The sequence below is a fragment of the Cherax quadricarinatus genome, chromosome 50 (assembly GCF_038502225.1).
Source record: "Cherax quadricarinatus isolate ZL_2023a chromosome 50, ASM3850222v1, whole genome shotgun sequence".
In the NCBI taxonomy this organism is placed as follows: Eukaryota; Metazoa; Arthropoda; class Malacostraca; order Decapoda; family Parastacidae; genus Cherax; species Cherax quadricarinatus.
The window spans coordinates 5,015,236-5,034,712 of record NC_091341.1 but is presented as its reverse complement, the minus strand read 5'-3'; the positions used below and the strand labels follow the sequence as shown (position 1 = coordinate 5,034,712).

General features: G+C 39.4%; 1 long non-coding RNA gene across 1 annotated transcript in view; it reads left to right on the top strand.

Annotated features, from left to right (window-relative positions):
- Nucleotides 1-19,477, top strand: part of LOC138854125 (uncharacterized) — a 386,990-nt gene that overhangs the window by 97,885 nt on the left and 269,628 nt on the right. Inside the window, exon 2 of the long non-coding RNA XR_011393334.1 lies at nt 6,028-6,111. This is a non-coding gene — a long non-coding RNA (uncharacterized lncRNA). The remainder of the gene's footprint in view (nt 1-6,027; nt 6,112-19,477) is intronic.

The following is a 19,477-nucleotide window of genomic DNA, read 5'->3' as shown; positions in this document are numbered from 1 at the left end:
AGTTCTACTCCTTTGCTATCCCTCGTAGAGGAGGAGAATTGGGTTCCTCCCGCTTCAGATGAGGACACGAGAGAAGTCATTACTGTTTATTTACATGACACACATTGCTCTATGGATTCTGATACCTCCATAGAATCTGATGATCTCCCAGGTAATCTCAAACGCGGTAAAGTGCTCGAAAACTCGTCCCTGCCTGATACAACCATTAAACTCCAAATGGGCAAGCCAAATATACAGTAAGAAAACAGCTATACCTACTTGTAACTCTTTTTGTCCCGCTTCTTCAAAGCCTACTAATGCTGTCTCACAATCTACACAACATATGTTGTGTGGATTGTGAACTCTCACCAGCTACCACCGAAGCCTGATTTCATTGAACTCTCGCCTACATTAATTTTACCGACTTTGCTTTTTTTAAACAATGTCTCTTTTATATTAAATATTAGGGGATACAAGGGAAATCGGGATGAGCTCCATGTGTTAATCTCCCAACTTTCTTCCTAATGCGCTGGTTTCCAAGGAACTTAACTTTGCCAGATTCCTGACGTTCATATCTTCAATTACGATATTTTACAATCTACCTATCCTAACCCCGATGCCTCCTATAATGAAGGAGCAGCTCTAGTGTGCGTATATGCAACAGTTAGGTATCTTTATTGTTTCATACTATGGAACAATGCTCTTCTCCAGACTGAGGGACTGACAACCTCAAAACTTTAAGGGTGATGGACTGATTACATCGTCTTCAAGAATCTTCTGCTTCTATCAACTTTTCTGTACTCGACTGAAGAAGCCTACTGTGTAGGCGAAACGTTTCGAAATAAAGATACCTAACTGTTGCATATGTGTCTTACCTAACAACCTGTCGGTATTTTATACCATTTTAATGTTCAGCTCTAGTGTGCACTGACATTCCATATACCAGACTGTTTATCCAGACGTTGCTCTTTTATGCTGCAGCCAGTATTTTAGGTAAGCGATATACAGCCTGGTTTTCGTGCTTTTCCTCTCATCCCTTATCTTTTAACCTTCCTTCATGTTTATCTGAACCAATACTTTTTTTTTAGAAGAATTTAACTGTCTTAATTTCCTTTGGTATTAGGCCCACTGTAACTAGTGGTAACCTGTGGGTGTCTTTTTTCCTTTTCTTTATATGCTTTGAATACTGGGGCTCAGACTCGTGTAGACCGTCGAACATACACACACCACATATTGACCTCTCACTTTGCACAACGTCTGTGGCGTTAGGTTTTGAGTAGTGGTAAATGATTATGATAGCGACCACTTTCCCTTTATTTTTAATTCTTATTACTTTTCTCGTCCTTATTGCCTCTGTTGGAGTTTCAGCGTGCAAACTTGTCTCGCTCTACATGTTATCCTTCCTCTTTTCTCATTACCGACATCTTCCATAGATGAATTATTGCATTTATTGCATCTCTTTCAGCTGCTAAACTTGCTCTGCTGGTAAGCATTTACTAAGTGCATATCCTGAAAACAAATGGTGTAAAGCCAACAAAGTGTGATAAGAGACAAGCCTGTCAAGAGACGATATGTCTCAATAAAGTCCCTCTCTACAAATGTCTTTTTGCACTAAGTACGCTGGTGGTCGCCACGTTGTGATAGGTCATTAAAACAATAGAACAATAAAACAATAGAACAATGTTTTTTTCACTAGCTGTTAACATTCTGGTTTCAGTACTACCTCAAGGCATTTGGTCTTCTTTATATGTAGATGATTTCACAATTACTTGTGCCAGCACAAGTATCGAGCAAGTGTCCGCCTCCGTGCAGAGTGCAACTGACTGTGCGTCTTGATAGACTACATCACATGCCTTCAAATTCTCAGTATCTAAAGCGAACTCGCATTTGGGAAACACTTCTCGCCCGCTTACATGCTGGCCATACAAGACTGACAGTCACAGAGGTGCCCAGCATTTCTGTACAGCTTGTCAGGCTTTCTTGACAGCCGAACACTGTTTTTTCATAATCTACTTCCCCTCCTGAGTTGTCACTTTACCTGTTCTTCCTTCAGAAAGTCGCTAATAGCTTTTCTCAGCCTTTTGGTGCTTTTGGCCTGCATGGGTTAAGCGCATATTGTGAAAATAATAGTAATAATATGTGCTCTCAGCAGAGTACGCTGGTCTACAATAAAATTCGTAAGTCCAGAGATGAACTAAGCGGTAGAAGGTATATTTATATTTCAAGCCATACGAAAGCCTTGTCCAGTAAGAACTTGTACACAGAACTATGGCAGCTAGTACAATTGAATAAATTAATCTGGAAAATCTAGTTTATCCTCATTTTAAACTCTAAGCTTTGTCTCTCATTACCTTGTAAAATCGTTATGATAAAAACTTGAAAGGATTAATTGATTTTAACTTTTTTCAATTTAAAACTAAGTTCTAACTGACGTATGTTCGAGATAGTATAAGGATCACAACCTAATTTTTATGGTACAAGGATCAATCTTTTAACCAAGGACTGAATTACTGATCAAATTACTTTTGGGTTTAAATAAACCAGGGTTCATATTAAAAAAAAAATGGGCATTATACCAGATAAGAGAATTTAACATTCAATATACAAGTTTCACAGCAATAATACTTTCCCAAGTTACCAGTCAAGTGACCTGTGTCCCTCGTATACAAAAAAAAAAGGCATTAGAGTCCTGTCCAAATAAAATGGAATATTCATGCTGTTTCAACTGCAGATACAAGGGTTTTCCAGTTTGCATGACGATTTGGTAAAGAAATTGCCTTCAACTAGTGGTGATGTGAGTGAATTTAAGGCCAGCAAAGGTTGGTTTGAAAGATTTAAGAATCGTAGTGGCATACATAGTGTGATTAGGCATGGTGAGGCTGCCAGTTAGGTTGTGCGACAGCACAAGTACTTAGCATCAAGGTACCGAGAAAATGCTTCCTACAGAAGTGTTTAGAGATTTTTCTAATAAACTGATACTTGAAAGTATTTGCATTTTGAAGGCAACTTTTACGCTAAGTTTCAAATATTAAGCAAGATAGAATAAATTAGTTTCAGGTTCATACTTAGTTCAAGATGGTTGTTTGTAAGAAAAAAAACAGCAATAGGTCTCTTAGTCATTTCAACAATGTGTGGATATGGAAGGCTGCTATTTCAGTAGTTAACTTCTGTAAAATAAAATTTTGGGCTACATAGACGCTGTGTACATAAGAGCACTGAGGTGAAAACCCAAAAATATCACTACTGTACATGAAAGCTGCCATCACATGTAAAACACCATCACTGCACACTACACAAAAATTATCGAACATTAAAATGGTATTTTATACCATTTTAATGTTCAATCTGTCAGACACTGCAACACAAGGGTATCTTGGTACAGACCTTCAATCAACTTCGACAACTTCCACTAGTGAGAGGGGCTGGATTTGAGAGGGACCTGACCTCTCAACATCTGAGTTCTTACCTCTCCTAGTGGCCTACATCTCACCTCTTGGCGCTATAAAAAGCTCCATCCTGTCACTTCTTCTCCATATTGTTTCATACTATGGAACAATGCTCTTCTCCAGACTGAGGGACTGACCACCTCAAAACTTTAAGGGTGATGGACTGATTACATCGTCTTCAAGTATCTTCTGCTTCTATCAACTTTTCTGTACTTGACTGAAGAAGCCTACTGTGTAGGCGAAACGTTTCATAATAAAGATACCTAACTGTTGCATATGTGTCTTACCTAACACAAAAATTATCATTTCCCAATACATATGAACTATTATTAGTACATACTGTACAAAACAATCACTGCACAAAGCATCACCACTACTCACTAGACAAAACTGTCATCACGATACTCGACTCCAGGAGCATCATAACATCAGTGGTATATAATAACGATAAGTTGAAGAATTATACATACGTGCAATAACTGGGTATCCTTAAGTAGAAGTTTCTTCAATCAGTAGCTTTATCAATACAATAGAGGGATAAAAACAGAGGCTGAAGTGGTAGATGAGATGATCAGTTCCACAATCTAGCAGCAGGTGTTCAGTGCCGTAGTCTTGAGGAATCTGAAGCAAAGACGGCAAGAAGTGGGCCTGTATACTGGACTCTGATGAGGTGTATTGCCTACCAGTGACACAGTGCTTTCATCACCTCATCTGACTTCAGCATATGAGCTCAATTAAATACTGGCGTCAGAATTGTGAAGACTACGGTGCTAAATACCTGCTGGGCTGTGGGACTTGTTTACCTCATCTGCCACTTCAGTCCTATATTTCTGTCTCTGTATTGTATTGATTAAGCCGCTGGCTGGCGAACCGTCTACGTAATAAGGATACCCAGTTCTTGCGCAAGTACCTAATTCATCCCCGGAGTGGAGAAACTAATTATTGTGTATGCTGATTATAATTACTATTATCATGGGTAGCGCTAAACCCGTAGCATTATACAGCGCACTAGGTGGGAGGGGGGATGGAAGGTAATCAGACTCAATTCAGGGAACCGGAGCACAGATCCAATTCCCTAGATCAAGAGCCCCTCACCAGCGTCAAGGAACCTCCCTTGAGGGGTTGTGTATGCTGAGCACCTGGCTGGTATCAGAGTACGCCGGGGAAACCTGCTTAGATTTTCTCAAGAATAGAGAACCTTCCCCAAAGGAAAACTTCAAGATACTTTCCTATAAATATTATCTCTGTCCAAAAGAGGATTCGAACCTTGTGTGTGTGTGTGTGTGTGTGTGTAGGTTCGAATCATGCTTGACTGAGAGTGTGTTTGTAAATAATTTCGCCCATTTGCGAATTGTTAAGCATTCTTTCCCATGTTTGCCGGATTTTGGATCTGATCCACTATCGCAAAAGGGTTCACGTGGACATCAAAGCCGAAAATATTTACATTAACCCTTCAGGTAAGAGCCACCGTAATACAGTTATCGATTTCGGGTTGGCGGTTCTAGTTGAGTAACAATATACCTTCCTAGAGTGCACTAAGCGTTCCTGTGTAACGCTCCTTCCTTCCAAGGTCCTACTTAACAAACTCGTCACCACCGCAACAGTGTAGCTTTCCTGGCGAATAACATCAAAATTAAAACAGACCTGGTGTAAACCAGTTTTAGTCGAGAATCCTTAGGGGCACTTTAAGATAATAACACTGCTTCTGTTCATTAAAAACGTAGGCCCCTATACAGTACGAAAATGATTGTGTGTGTGTGTGTGTGTGTGTGTATGTATGTATGTATGTATGTATAATGTCGTGACGAATAGGTAAAACTGGTCAACCAGCAAGAACTCATTTAAAATAAAGTCCTTCCTAAAAATTTCTCTTATACTTTTAAAGATATTTTTTTCATTTATGTTAATGTAAAAATTAATAATTTTGTACCAAAAGAACCTTAGAAAACTTAACTTGATTATAACAAGCCCAATTTAATTTAGCTTAATCCAACTAAATATATTTTACACAAATTTACAATAATTTAATAATAAGCAAACACAATGAAATATATTTTTTTCGTCAGGTTCAGAATGATTTTTGAGAAATTATTGCATTCACAAATTTTCGCTTACCTTATTCGGCAAAAAGAGCGTTGCTGTTTAAGCCAAAATCCCAAGTTTTACCTATTCGGGATGACATATATATATACATGCATATATACATACATATACATATATGTATCCATACATACCTACAGACACATAATTGCAATTTAATATTTCGCAGCACTAAACAGTTTAGTTATTCAGCGTATTAAACTTTTGATAACATTTGGACACACGTCCCTTAAAACCTGAAACTGTTCCCAGGCAAATGTTCATTCATTTTTCATTTAGATAGTTTTATTACCTTCTCGAGTACTGAAACTAATCGTAAATTGCATCGCAGGTGACCAAAGTAAACGTGGAAATGTGGAGAATATACGAAGCTGCTTTATGTTGTAGAGAATACAAATAATCGGTTTCAGTTTGATGGAAGTTAATCAGAATTTTGTTAGCCAATAGTATTAATATTGTTAGATTTTTTTAAGTAATTTATTCGAATGTTAATGTGTTGCAGGTGGCAGGTGGCAGTGGCGAGTTGACAACCACACGAGGCTACTTACCGTTGGAGGAAAACTTTTAAGCCGCCTCAACTTAAAAGGTAATGAACAATCTTATAAACAGACGATATATATTTCATATGATATATTTCAGATGAGTGAGATAGCTATAAGGATACCCCTGTTTTCTAAAGATTCTCATGAGGTGAAATCATCGGTATGAATTTTGCGAGCCCGTAGTTCGATCGCTAGGGTACTCATTTCACACGCTGAGGACTGAGTCCGTATCTCCGGTACTGCTGGAGAACATTAGGACGTGTTTCCATAAAACACCTGATGACCCTATTCACCCATCAATATAAAATGGGTACCTGGATGTTAGTTGGCTGGCGTGGGTCGCATTCTGGGACAAAATTGACCTAATTTGCCCGAAATGCTCTGCGTAACAAGCGGCTTTCTATATAGTCGTATATCATTGATGTCAGCTGTGGTCTGTATACCTTGTACTTGCAGAAATAAATATATTATTATATTACTATTAGAGATCTGGACAACCATGCTGTCACATGCCAGTCATCGTTAATATGACTAGAACAAGATCCCAACTAATATTTTCAGTCCTGCATTTTTTCTCCAATGAGGAAAATGCCTGAAAGATCTGATTCCATTTATGATTGAGCTTTCAAGACAAATACTATTCATAAATCGCTTCAACGAATGCTTTCCAGAAGCACGCGAACCTAACAACCAGCAATCTGTTGATGAACACACAAAAAAAACAATAAAACCAATAAAATGGGGGTTTTAAAATTTATTGCACATGAGACTTTACGGTAGGATAAAAGTAGGACTGAGTTGAACACTGGAGGAAACATCGACACTGAACAAGGACTGGTGCTCTGCACTAGCCAGCAAGATGAGAGTAAGACACATGTGCAACATCTGGGTATCTTTATTGTAGACGTTTCGCCATCCAGTGGCTTTATCAATACAAATTCTAGGACATAACTTGAAGACAGTAGAACTATGTACAGAAGATGAGGTAATCAGTCACTCAACCTAGGAGTAGGTGCGAACAGCACCATAGTCGTGGAGATTCTGAAGCAGAAGAAAGAATCCTGGCGCTTATATAGTAACGTCAGGTGTAGCAGACGAGGGCATATTCACTGGTAGGCGGGATTCCCCAGTGGAAGTTCACTGAAAGATATTTACTACGATGTATTTAGTTTTTCATCCGCCGTTCTTACCACAATCTTCACTCGAGAAAGGTATCTATTCGTCCGGTACTGTTGGTATGAATTGTAAAGTCATTCAAGCCATAATAGCATAGAGAGGCTATTTTAATTGTAATTACAAATTACCCAGGCTGTGTGAAGTGGATCGATAAAATATCTCTGTGAAGATTGAGACACTTATGCAGCATATGGGAATCTTTATTCAGGAAACGTTTCGCCACACAGTGGCTTCATCAGTCCAATACAAAGAGGAAGGCGTAAGGAGAGGAGGAGTATGAGGTAATCAGTCCCTCAGCCTGGAGTCGATGTGTTCAGTCCATCAATCTTGTAGAATGTACAGCATAGGGCCGTAGACGTGGCTTATATACTGCAGCATCATGGGATCTTCTTACAAAGAATTCTTCAACGCTTGTTCAACCTTTGGACAAAGATCTACTTCGACTAGTGGATGATACCACTATGATCCCGCCTCCGTCTGCTTCAAGTCACCTCACTACAGTATATAAGCCACGTCTACGGCCCTATGCTGTACATTCTACAAGATTGATGGACTGAACACATCGACTCCAGGCTGAGGGACTGATTACCTCATACTCCTCCTCTCCTTACGCCTTCCTCTTTGTATTGGACTGATGAAGCCACTGTGTGGCGAAACGTTTCCTGAATAAAGATTCCCATATGCTGCATAAGTGTCTCAATCTTCAACTTGTCGGTTTTTCAAACCATTCATCACAAAATATCTCTGTTGCTTTCAAGTTTTCTGTGACTTGAAAATAACGGTAAAACGTGTGGTATGTTTTCTGCATATATTTTACAGAGCAATCACCAACATAGTAAAGGAAGTCACTAGACATTGTTTTGCTGATTAGCAACGTGGTATAAACCATACCACGGGCGTGGATATCCCCGCCCGTGGTATGGTTTGTTTGCAATCGTGTCATTACGATTTCGTGAGTCATGTCAACGTGGTATATAATGTTGCTAAACTATTTAAAATTCAGATCATCAAAATAGTCAACAAGCTCTTCATTATCATTCAGAAAATGGAATAGATGCATAAGATCAAACCTTCGACCAGCACAGCAGACATTATACCGTGCGTCGGATGCTCTTAAAGTACCTGGGGGAGACTGCTAGACAGGTCTTCGGGGAAAAAGGACACTTGTGTACAGTTCGATACATTTATTAAAGGAAACGTTTCGCCACGAGTGGCTTCATTAGGATTGATGAAGCTACTCGTAGCGAAACGTTTCCTATAATAATGTCCCGAACTGTACACAAGTGTCTTTTTTCAAAACTTGTCGTTATCACCATATCATTTACAACCAGATCTTCGGGAGTTAGTTCGGCAACACAGGATGATGGCAACACCATTGTACAGCACAGGGACGATTGTGGACACCTGACGAAGTGTAATTAGGCTGGTTTAGTCATCCGTGAAAACTACCAACAGAGGCACAAGTTGTTGGAAGCTGCCTCACTTGATACCATCGACACCATTCCACAAAGATATGAAAGCTTTAGTGTTTCCAAATTTTTAGACAGATTATTACACACATTAAGATCAGCCGCCACTTGATGTCCACTAACTGCAACCAGCCTTTATTCACCCTCGCTACTGGCCACCTCTCTGTCCGCTATATGCATTAGGACCTACCAAGCCACTGGTGGTGAAATTGAGCAGTTGCCTTTGCAATTGATTTAAGAAATGGATAGCCAGTGACAGTAAATGCAGTGATACCTGTAAATAATGATTGTAATTTTAAAGGCAGTGAGTGATAACTATGTATTGCAGCAGTCATGGATAGTTAATATAGCCGATAACAGCTTCAATTATTTGGACTGGTTTTTCGTACTGTCATTATAACGTTATTTCCTCCCTCACAGGATGAGTGGTGCGGCCTAATGAACTCGTCTCTCGGGGAAATTTTATTTTAGTATCTCTGCCCTATTCATATCTGGCACAGTTGAATTTCTGGAACTTTATGAATTTGGTTATTTTCTGTGACGATTTCAAGGATTAGCGTTCCTCGCCGCACTTTTCAGTTTGTGCTGTCGAACAACTCTAGGTATTAGACTGCATTTGTTATTCATTTTACACAAAATATTTTATGTCGCTGTCCTTTGTTACAAACACTGTTTTTGTTTGCAAGTGCTATAGAAATAGAGAAGCAAGGGATGAGATTTTTTTTTTAAACGAACGTAGGTACATGAGAAGTTTGACGCTACCCTACCTGGTGTAATAGTTACATAGGAACAACAGCTAGCTATATTTTCCCTGTTAAACTCCATCACTCTGGATAGGTTTCCTAAATTTGTCAGCCTGACCTGGGCGACGCAAGGGTGATGAAGAGAACCGGGAAATTAAAGTGGAGGAGAAAGGGGAAGAGGGAGACAGGGAAGTAGGGGAACTGATGATGGAGAGAAGACGGGAGGGGGGCTTGGTCGTGGACCGGGCCGGGGGGACATTGATCCCTGGAATTCCCTCTAGGTATATGAGCTGAGGTTCAACGACTTGGTGATCAGGAGTCGCTCAACTTCAACAGCCACGTCAGATGAACCATATCTATGTATATTTTCCCTGTCCTCTTAGCACTTGGTTATGGCCAAGTAATGCTAACTTTAGCTGCCCTTTGCCTTCATCTTTTTTTTAATTCCGGCTGTATAGCAGAAAGGTAATTAAGGAACTAATTATTTTCAACTTACATTTTATGGTCCTACACGGACGCGCGTGTAAGCCATTTCATCCTCGGCAGCACCTGATCGCTAATTATTAATGTGCTGTTGGCAAGCGTTTGTAGCGAATTTGTCACCATTTGGGTATTAAAAACCAGCGGAGAATATTCCTTTCACGGTCCAAATTTCAGAAAGTCACCCATGGAAGAGGAAAAGAAAAATAATCGGCGTTGATATCAGGAACCTGATTGAAATCGGTAATGAAATGTTGCTATCAATCAAATAAGTCATAATTGCATCACCTGTCAATATCTATTAAAGTTCTCTCTGGGTTGAATTAGGATTTTTATTATTCCGACGCACACATGACGCACGATGACGTATATCTGACTCTTGAAGACGTCAGTCGCGCTCGTAAGATGACGCCCATTTGACGCATGATGATGCACATACGATGCTTCAAGACGCCAGCTGCGTCACAAGATTGACGCGTCGACCATCTGCGCACAAATGGGCCGTCATTAGATTTCGAGACGATGTTTCTCTGAATTAAGAGGTTCCTTCCTCCAGCACTCAGTACCGTGACGCTACGTAACAGCAACCCAGGACCAACGTGACGTGTTAACAATCCAGCACCAACGTGACGTGTTAACAATCCAGCACCAACGTGACGTGTTAACAAGCCAATTTACAGTAACAAGGTTCTAACAGGTTCTTGTCATGATACGATACTAATCCTTCAGTGAGACGAACATAAGGATCAACACGCTCAAAAAATCAATTAGGAGGAAAAGCCGTTAACCAGTGTTCCATAAAGAGGGGATCAAGGGGTACACAAAGGAACGTAGTGGGGGGGAGGAAAGGGGCAAATACTAGGGGGGTATAAAGGGGAGGGCAGACAAGAGGGTGGGGAAGGCAGTGTCTTCACAACCCTCCAGCACCATGGTGGAGCTCACATTTTTTTTATATTTTTTACGTAATTTTTCTTCCTTTTCTCCACCTTGAGCTGATGATTGAAGAGTATAGGAGCTAAACCACCTCTCTTTTTTTCTGTCGCTTTCTCTCTCTCTCTCTCTCTCTCTCTCTCTCTCTCTCTCTCTCTCTCTCCAGTTTTTCCTTCTCGCTTTTAATGTAATCTGTAATATTTTTTTCTGTTGATTTTTTTTTACACTTCCTCAGCCTCCACCATCTTCTCTTTCTTTGTCTCATCTTCCTCCTCCTCATCGTCTCCATGTTCCTTAATCTCACAGCATGAGTGATAATATTTGTAGGAACTGCCGCAGCCATTTCTCTACCTCCTCTCTTCCTATACTTTATCCTCTTCTTTATTTCCCGTCCTCTTCCACCACCACCTTTCCCCAGTTCTCGTAAACCACCTTCGTGGGAATGATTATTGATTCATGGATTAACTTAGTCATGCATTAGGGTTAGGTTAGGTTAGGTAAGGTTCGTCAGGAAACAGGACAAATGTTTCCTGACGCGGGTCTTAGTCAGATGATGACCCGCCTTTGGAGCTTTTGGTCATCTGACCGAGGCCTTCCGCTGGCTTACCGGTCCACCCCTTTAAAAATTATGGTCATTTATAACCATTGTTATATGATGCATTAGGGGTATACAGCGCTGCGGGGAGGGAAAGTAGAGATGTATCTGATGTGAAAATTTAGATATATGCGGATGTGTATGATGATGTCTTATTCTGCAGATGAGGATGTAAGAAATTGTGAAGATGTGCAAGAATGGTATATAATACCGACAAGATGAAATTAAGACACATGTGCAACATCTGGGTATCTTTATTGTAGACGTTTCGCCATCCAGTGGCTTTATCAATAAAAATTCCAGGACATAACTTGAAGACAGTAGAACTATGTACAGAAGATGAGGTAATCAGTCCCTCAACCTTTGAGTAGGTGCGAAGAGCACCTACTGTCTTTAAGTTATGTCCTGGAATTTGTATTGATAAAGCCACTGGATGGCGAAACGTCTACAATAAAGATACCCAGATGTTGCACATGTGTCTTAATTTCAAATTGTGAAGATGTTTCGCGGATTTTGATTTCAGTAGTACCATACCAGTAACCAGTTACCAGTGTCAGTAGTGATTCACACAGACGGTTGGTAGTGAGTCACTACTGACACTGGTAACTGGTTACTGGTGTGGTACTATTTCAGTAGTACCATATCAGTAACCAGTTACCAGTGTCAGTATTGACTCACTACCAACCGTCTGTGTGAATCGTTTGTTATTTACTGTTACCGCTGACCCTAGCATGATTTGAATGCCGCTCGCCCTCCGAAGCACACAGCAAGCCAGATCAAGTAGAGATGTTAGGGCAGACGACAGGTTAGGCTGGGCACTTCCCATATATTCCGTTTTAATTATACTCCATTATTGCCTATGTATCGTTTACCAAATCCACGTTACCGAACCCAACGGGACATTGATGCGGATGTAAGAAACTGTGCGGATGTTCCGCGGATTCGGATATCCGATACATCACTAATGGAAAGGTTGAGAGTGAGAGGGGGCAGGGATGTGCGAGAGTCGCGGTTACTGGAGGTGGATATTAGTACAAGAGTAAAATTGAAATCAAAGTCGTTACAAAAGTCTAGTTTCAGTTACAAAGTCAGAAAAAGTAGTCTACGTTAGGTAATGTGTGTTAGAATTAGATGTGAGTAGAGTAGATCCTGCGATCGCTATGATAAGCTGCACCATCTACCAAGATATGTTGAATAAGGTAAACAAGGGTTTATCAGCGATACATTTGTTGAATAACTTTAGAATTTGTTTCATATATGCATTTTTTCAGTCTATAAAAAGGCACATTACCGTGACTGAAACAATACACAACCCGCAAATAGAACTAGTTAATGTTACATGTCTGACCAAAACGTCATTATCAGTTTCATTCTCCTATGTGCAGGTTAGTTTATTTACAGCCAACATTTATGAGTGGAACTCCTGTGGTTCGTACCGGTGACGTCCGCACACTTCTGGAAGGCAGCAATCAAATGCTGTGAAAGTGTTGTCTTGTGTAGGGTCACTCAACGTAAGCACCAAGCAGCCGATTTTTGCGATAAAAAAAAGTTATGAAGCTTTTGACTTGCTTTTCAATTTCTTCTAACCAGAACTCTGAAGTCTTATTACATTCAATGTCTTTTATTATTCAACTTAAAAAGTTCTGTACTGTCGTAATTATATCTTCCCAGGATTAGGATCTTTATTTATATTTTCGATGAACCCAATCTGCCGATTTTTATAAGTGCAACATTAACCCTTGTGTATCATCCTGAAGTTCGCTTAATAATGGGAGAACACATCTTCTGTGTAACCCTTGTCGGTTTAGCGCTTTATTTGATTATAACCTCTTCTGTCTGCCTTCAAAATTTCGACATTGGTGTATCTTACGTGGGAGAAGGTTGGCCTTGTTTAATGTGTGTAGCTGCCATTGTACCACGTTTAATGTGTGTAGCTACCATTGTACCACGTTTAATGTGTGTAGCTGCCCTTGTACCACGTTTAATGTGTGTAGCTGCCATTGTACCACGTTTAATGTGTGTAGCTACCATTGTACCACGTTTAATGTGTGTAGCTGCCATTGTACCACGTTTAATGTGTGTAGCTGTCATTGTACCGCGTTTAATGTGTGTAGCTACCATTGTACCGCGTTTAATGTGTGTAGCTACCATTGTACCACGTTTAATGTGTGTAGCTGCCCTTGTACCACGTTTAATCTCGAAATGGAACATATATTTTTATTTTTCAGCAAATTACTGCAGTATCCCTCTGCAAGGGAGGCGGGGGTGGCTTGATGATGGTGAGGTGCTCTTGATCCAAGGAACTGGAATTGTATCCCTCTTCCTTCGGTCTATTCTATATATTCCATTCCCAGGCACTATGACCTCCTATGAGCGATTCAAATAATAACAGTTCTGAATGGCATGATTCTTGGGCGACTGATGCTTCTTGAAATGGAGTTGAAATTTTTGTGTAGGTGTTGGATTGTGTGCAGTAACTGAAGAATGTATCTTCTGATCAGCTTCAAACTTTTAGTGCTGACGTTTTTCTTCAATATAGGCAGAAGGTTGGTAGACAGCAACCTGGTGTCTTTTTTCTGTCTCATAAATATGCAAGATTTCAGGTACATCTTGCTACCTCTACTTACACTTAGGTCACACTACACATGCATGTACAAGAATATGTATACACACCACTCTGGGTTTTCTTCTATATTCTTACTAGTTCTTGTTCTTGTTTATTTATCTCCATGAAGTGGAACAGAATTCTTCCTCCGTAAGCCATGCATGTCGTAAGAGGCGATTAAAATGCCCGATGTAAGGGGATACTAACCCCTTCTCCTGTATACATTACTAAAGATAAAAAGAGAAACTTTTGTTTTTCTGTTTGGGTCACCCTGCCTCGGTGGGATATGGCCGGTTTGTTGAAAGAAGGTGGGTTTCTTCAAAGAAATCTTGGCCATGATTTTTGGTCCTCTAAGTATTCATGAGCCTATTTTATTAAACAAATTGATTTAATTGAAATAATTGAAGACCAACTCCTCTGCTAGAAATAAGTCAGCATTTGATTATATGAGTAATTCTAGATTAAATCTACATAATGCCCTTTCATGTACTCGTAACGGATGTGTACCATCGTCTAGACCATTGTAAAAACTGGGTATCTTATGCACCCAAACACTAAATAAAACTTAATTGCTTGTTTAATAGCCCAATTAACTCTTAATTGCTGATCAGTCTGACTTAGACAGGTTTATATTGATTCTGGCCTGTATAGGTCCCAGTGGGCTTCTTTTCTATGGAAGAAATTGGAAACGCTGTACCTTATCAAATTAGTTTAACCGCATAAATAATGATTATGTGATAAAACTACTTTTGATCATCTTCAAACTTGACGTGCTGGTATATTTTAGGATGTTTGTCTCTGAGATGACGAGAAAATGACGCTTCAGTTTGGTTTCAAAGGTGATGTTTCATAGTGGAAAATTTTAATTAGTTTTGAGCTGTGTATGTTCTAATTTGCCATTTTTACTGAAAAACTGGGATATTATTAAAGCAGATATGCATACAATAGAATATTTATATATTTAGACAAGTGTTGCGAGGCAGTTCCATTTCTCCTGTTCCAACCTGAATAAATTCTTCCTTCGTGAAGCGTATTAACGCTGCACGTCCATTTAATAACAGACAATAACAGAGATTTTTTTAAATGGAGGCAGCAGGCGTAGCTGCCTCGAATTTAATCTCCTCTGTATTTAACTGAAGAAGCCTACTGCGTAGGCGAAACGTTTCAATCAACAATAAAGACAGCCAACTGCTGCACTTGTCTTATTCTTCAACTTGTCGATATTATAAATCATTTATCATGTTTTATTGACAGTCGTATGTTATTTATTTATTGATAGAGAACAGTCTAACCCAACTGAATCTAACCTGAGTAACGAAAATAAATTTGATGAAAACACTAAGTGAGAAATCCCCTTAGAATGTTCCTGGATGAGTTTATCAACAAGTCTATCAATGAAAATAATGACATTAAGCCATTTTGTATTAGGTTCCATCAGAGGTGTGTTAGGGGAAAAATGGAGCCAGTCTATCAAGGGATACGGGATTAGATCCGACGTAGCTCCCTGATAGAGTGTATGGTTGTATGAAGGGAGCGTATGGCAATACAAAGGGAGCGTATGTTTGTTCATTGGGAATATATGGGTATGGTTATTATGCAGCGTATGGATGTCATGGGGCGAATAGATGAATCATAGGAGTTTATGGGTGTGTAATGGGAACATAAAGGTAACATAAGTGAAATATGTTTGTGTATATTTAGGACAGAATAAGTTTCGTGAGGTTTGGCAGGAAACAGGACAAGTGTTTCCTGACGCTGGTCTTAGTCATATGATGACCCGCAGCTAGAGCTTTTTGTCATTTGACCGAGGCCTTCCGCTGGCTTACTGTTCCACCCCCTTTAAAAATTATGGTTATAGTCATGACCATTAGAAAGGTATACTATCGCATATAGTGTATAGTTTGTACTCGATGTTGTCATGTCTCAGGGTTGTCGGCCATATTTGCTATGATACTGTGTATACCACTAGTGATACTGTGTATACCACTAGTGATACTGTGTATACCACTAGTGATACTGTGTATACCACTAGTGATACTGTGTATACCACTAGTGATACTGTGTATACCACTAGTGATACTGTGTATACCTCTAGTGATGCTGTGTATACCACTAGTGATACTGTGTATACCACTAGTGATACTGTGTATACCACTAGTGATGCTGTGTATACCACTAGTGATGCTGTGTATACCACTAGTGATACTAAGTTTACCACTAGTGATATTGTGTTTACCACTACTGATACTGTGTATACCTCTAGTGATACTGTGTTTACCACTAGTGATACTGTGTATACCTCTAGTGATACTGTGTTTACCACTAGTGATACTGTGTATACCACTAGTGATACTGTGTATACCACTAGTGATACTGTGTATACCTCTAGTGATACTGTGTTTACCACTAGTGATACTGTGCATACCACCGATGATACCGTGTATACCACCAGTGATGCTGTGTATACCACTAGTGATACTGTGTATACCACTAGTGATGCTGTGTATACCACTAGTGATACTAAGTTTACCACTAGTGATATTGTGTTTACCACTACTGATACTGTGTGTACCTCTAGTGATACTGTGTTTACCACTAGTGATAGTGTTTACCACTAGTGATACTGTGTATACCACCAGTGATGCTGTGTATACCACTAGTGATATTGTGTTTACCACTAGTGATATTGTGTTTACCACTAGTGATATTGTGTTTACCACTAGTGATATTGTGTTTACCACTAGTGATATTGTGTATACCACCAGTGATACTGTGCATGCTAACAGTGATACTAGTGATACTGATACTAGTGATACTGACACTAGTGATACTGTGTATACCACTAGTGATACTGTGTTTACCACTAGTGATACTGTGTTTACCACTAGTGATATTGTGTATACCACTAGTGATATTGTTTACCACTAGTGATATTGTGTATACCAACGATGATAGTGTACACCACCGTTGATACTTTGTATACCACCAGTGATGCTGTGTATACCACCAGTGATGCTGTGTATACCACCAGTGATGCTGTGTATACCACCAGTGATGCTGTGTATACCACCAGTGATGCTGTGTATACCACCAGTGATGCTGTGTATACCACCAGTGATGCTGTGTATACCACCAATGATACTGTGCATACTAACAGTGATACTGTGTATACCAGCAGTGATACTGTGTTTACCACTAGTGATAGTGTGTACCCCTAGTGATACTGTGTTTAATACCGATGATACTGTGTATGCCACCAGTGATACTGTGTTTACCACTAGTGATACTGTGTGTACCCCTAGTGATATTGTGTTTAATACCGATGATACTGTGTATGCCACCAGTGATACTGTGTTTACCACTGGTGATACTGTGTTTACCACTGGTGATACTGTGTTTACCACTGGTGATACTGTGTTTACCACTGGTGATACTGTGTTTACCACTGGTGATACTGTGTTTACCACTGAGGTTCCTGATATCTACTGTGGTATGATGTTCTTCAAAGAGGCCGCAAAAAGAATGACTCATTCTTGACCAGAATGATCATCGGAGAAAGTGGCTAAATTCACTAGAAAACGTTACATTAAATATATTAACATTTAACACAGGGGCAGCCTGGATATGCTTGCATATTATTTTCTTCTCTTGCATTACGAATTCAATTTTAGTCGGGTAAACGTTAAATAAATACATCCGTCTGTTTAAGCAATTTTTGTTGCAAGTCTTTCAGTTTTCTCTGAGTAAGTGGCTTATACAGAGGCTTGTTTATGCTTCGCGAAAGCTCGGCTGAAGGGTTGGTGGGTTATTATAGCTGTGAGCATGGAGGCCAGTTGCTAAGAGGATTGTACCTCTCTTGTCACTCGCATATAGCATTATATAAACTTCTTGGGAGGTTCATCGTCTGTCAGAGGAGCTTTGCAGATGCAGCTGGTGGCCTAAATAAGTGTGGTTTGCGTTGCTTTAACGTAAAATTGATATGTTTTCTCCATGGCCGGACAGATGACCTATTCACAGTTACCTGACGGACATTTGACCCAAGGACAATTGACCGAACGGATAATTAGGTTATGATAGGTGATAAATGCCAGTTTGGCCATAAGTCCATTCGGTGAAATGGCCGTCAGTGAAATGTCCGGGAGTCGTTTCCTCAGCGTATGCCACACTTTTGACTGGTCCATTTTAGTACAAGATATTCTGTGTTTCAATTTCACACCAGTTTCGGCAGTAAATAGTTCTGTCCGTACGTGAGAATATAACTCGCAAAGGTGAACCTTCCTTGTACAGTGAACTATTCAAATGACACCTTCATCCTTAGTCCTCAGTCATGATTGTTCGAGAATGTCACTCACTTTCAGAGAATTGTTTACCTTAAATTTATAATCCGTTTCAATTTCATTTACATGAAATTTGTGGGGTTAAATTTTCGTAGTTTTGGCCGTATGTTCGACGATCTTGATCTTGTTAAAAAATTTACAGCGTCGTAAGTGGTTCACATTACATGGCTTATATTTTAAATAAACTCTGTAACAGTATTAATATACGTAATTTGCTTATCAATATTAAATAATAAAATAAATCATAAACACTATGATAGTTTCATCACAGCCGATGTCCTTTAAATGACAATGGAATGTTTGACTGTAGTTTTTAGTGATGGTAAGAGGTAGCAAATACGTATGAAGGGGCAATGTAAACGAGTACCTTACTGATTTACAGAAACTGTGCAGAGAGTGTTGTGTAAGAGCAAGGTCCATGTAAACCTTCCAGCTGGAGCGCGTACCAAGAGTTTCACTTCTCTGGGAGCCCGGTCATGGGCCAGTGTTTTTCTGGCCTTAACTACATTTTGTCTTTCTTTCATTAATCCTATTAGCGCTATGTATTTTGGTTTTCTTTATTAGTTTTTTATCACATCAGCATCTAAAAACTATTTCCTGTCTGACTATTTGAAAATCTTCTAATTCAGCTGTCTGTCTGGGATGAAAATCTTCATTAAAAATATGTACACTATTTTTCACATTCACATTCATTCTATTTTTATTTTTTTTTCACATTCACATTCATTCTATTTTTATTTTTTTTTCACATTCACATTCGTTCTATTTTTCATTGGTTCTGAGGATACTGTTGGTTAGCCATGGGATACGTAGCCTCTTTGTAGTGACTTATTTGAGTTTAAAATTTCAGCGTTTCTTAAGAGGCTTTGAATTTTTTGGAGGAAAATGTCGAATTAATATCTAGATCATTGTTAAATTATCTCTGATAGTGAATGTTAATTACTGTTATTGTGAAATTATTCACCAGTGTCTCTTCAGTGAGCCTACATGATGTAATAGTTTCAACTGGATTTTTTTTGTTAGTGACTAGGTAGGTGAGGTAATGATCAGGTAGCCTAAATTTGTTCGGAAATGA